Consider the following 2587-nt stretch of genomic DNA (forward strand, 5'->3'; position numbering starts at 1 on the left):
GCCAGGTGGCAGCAGTAGGCTTCCCACTGACCCCCTGTTTTCTGTAGTGTTTCTTTAAAGCTAGAAAAAAGGAAGGTTTCATGATTTGGATGGATTAATGAAATTCTACAGAAAAAGACTTTGGAATGGTAACCTGGAGATTACTTTTTTAAGCTTACTCAAAATTAACATGAATATAATAAATGTAAGATGTAATTTCCCTACACACACACACACACATATACATATATATATATATATATATATATATATATATATATATATATATATATATATATATATATATATATATATATAGTGTGTGTGTGTGTGTGTTTCATTACATTATCCAAACCTGAACATACTTTGTATTTTTTTTTTTAAGTTGTCCCACACAAGGATCACTTCTATCACAAATATGAGATTTACAAAAAGTGGCATCTGAGCATCATTTGTTGTGATCAAAAGATTATATTTGTACGTTGGTGTTTGAACAGGACTTCTTTTAACTTGTGTGACTTTTACATAGAAATGCAACATGTAGATGGAATTCTGCCTCAACTCTTCGCTCCATCCGACTGCAGCAGTATTTTTGGCCCCGATGATAAGGTGGTCATTTTATCCACTCCTCTGTCTGCTCCCTAAAACAAAATGACATGTAAAGCATATTTCTGTTAAGTCAACAGGCAAAATGACTGTTCTGTATAATTACACTGGTATTGTTCTTCAAGTAAATTATACTTTAAACCTTATTATACTGTACTGTAAATAAACTATACATTATTCAGTATTAAAACAAAATGTTTACAGTATTAACAGCCCAGTACAGCTGGACTAATGTTATTTCTTCAGCTGCATTAAGCTTTAAAAGTTCTAATACTTTGTAATAAACTGTTTGAGAATAAATAGATCTGATTAGAGAGGGATACGGCTATCAGTACAGTAAGATGTAGGTTAAAATAAAAAAATAGTGACATTTGTATGAAGGCTTTTAATTGTTGATGAACATCACGTATCAACAGGTTAGCTTTAAGCTTTAGCTGCTCCTACACATCCCGGTGGCTCTGTTACCGTCATGTATTTTAATAGATGTTCATTAAAAAAACAAAAAAAACCAAACTACTTACATTTAAAGGTGTTCTCCGCACTACTGTCGGCGCTGCTGCTGCTTTCGGTTGTCCGTAACTTCAAGAAAATCCGACTTTCTTCTTCTTTTTCTTCAACTACAAAAAAAAAAAAAAAAAGAAGCCAGGAAGTGCTCCAAAGGCGTCCTCCCAAGTACGCAGCCTGCGAATTGAGACGCAGCCTTTGATTGGTTGGCCTAAAGAACCCCCCCCCACACACACACACACATTTGCTCTCACATCTTCAAACACAAGTTCGTTTTGGCACAAATATCTCGCAAGGAATGTGACAAAAGTCAAAGCGCGGTGTCAACGTGCTGTGTCTCGCGAGAGCGCGTTTGTGTTCTTGAAGCAGCAGATTCAAGAAGCTGTAATGGCTAAATTGAGGTTGTAATGCAAGATTAACATATGCAAAAAAATAATAATTACAAATAAACTATCAATAATCATTTGTCAGCTGTAATTTTATTTGTGTGAAACTATATGAACACACCAGTAAATATTTTTTTTGTGCATTCAGATTTAAATCAGATTTGAGTGAAAATCCTCTTCAGGTGAAGATTGGACTGACAAGTGTAATTTTTTTTTACATGGTCTTGCCTGATATTTCTTTTAGTGCAACTTCAAATTCAGTTTGTGTGTGTGCGGTTTTTCTTTACAGCAGAACATTTTGGCATACAAGTTCAGATTTTTGTGGTACAAATTCTCACATTGCATTCTCAAGTTTTCACATTAAATTCACAAGTTTGTTCATTTTGGCACATATTTACCTTCATAGTTGAGGGACAAAGACAAGACATGGTGCCAGGATAACTAAGAAACTTTAAATTGGTCCCCACCTAGGAGCCAGGACACGATCAGGAGACAAGACAAACACCAACACTCCTTCAACCTACAACAAACATCAAACAATGATTTGGCCCTGATAGCTGCACCGATTATAAAGCAACAGACGCAGGTGAATAAGATGAGCGATAATTAGGAACTGGGCAGAGTTAGGCAGGTGAATGAAGTGAACAATTAAGGTCAGCTATCAGGGCGGATCATGACACAAATTGCCGATTGTTGAAGTCCTCTATTGTTACTTATTGATGTGCAGGGTGCATGCAGGTTGTGAGAGGGACATTTGAAAGAGTTCCGTGAAAAGTTAAAACCTACCACTTACCCATCCGTTACCCTAACCCCTAAACCTAAAGAAACAGTAGAATACAGGCTTTCATACACACTAAAAGCCACAAACACTTATTTGTAGGCCTAGCTTTTAAAAAGATTTATTCACAGGTCACAAGCAAATCAAGTGACACAATATACGCAACCTGTCATTTACTCTGCTCCTAAATATATGATGAAAGCAGTACCCCCTGGGGATCAGCAGGTGATGGGCAGGGGGCTTGGACCGAGCATCAGTAGTTGATAAATTGGGAATGAGAATGTGTTGGGATAGGGGTCTGGACTTTGAATGTAAAACAAACAACAACAAAAAA

The 2587-nt window shown here is 36.4% G+C and overlaps 1 long non-coding RNA gene across 1 annotated transcript; it reads right to left on the reverse strand.

Annotated features, from left to right (window-relative positions):
* Positions 1-344: 344 nt before the first annotated feature.
* On the reverse strand, positions 345-1228 carry LOC119783908. The gene is made up of 2 exons (XR_005280874.1): positions 1107-1228; positions 345-620 (listed from the first exon to the last, which is right to left on the reverse strand). It is a non-coding gene; the product is annotated as an uncharacterized LOC119783908 (long non-coding RNA).
* Positions 1229-2587: the final 1359 nt, after the last annotated feature.

Source organism: Cyprinodon tularosa, unplaced genomic scaffold (assembly GCF_016077235.1).
Source record: "Cyprinodon tularosa strain WSP-4 unplaced genomic scaffold, ASM1607723v1 ctg213, whole genome shotgun sequence".
Lineage (NCBI taxonomy): Eukaryota > Metazoa > Chordata > Actinopteri > Cyprinodontiformes > Cyprinodontidae > Cyprinodon > Cyprinodon tularosa.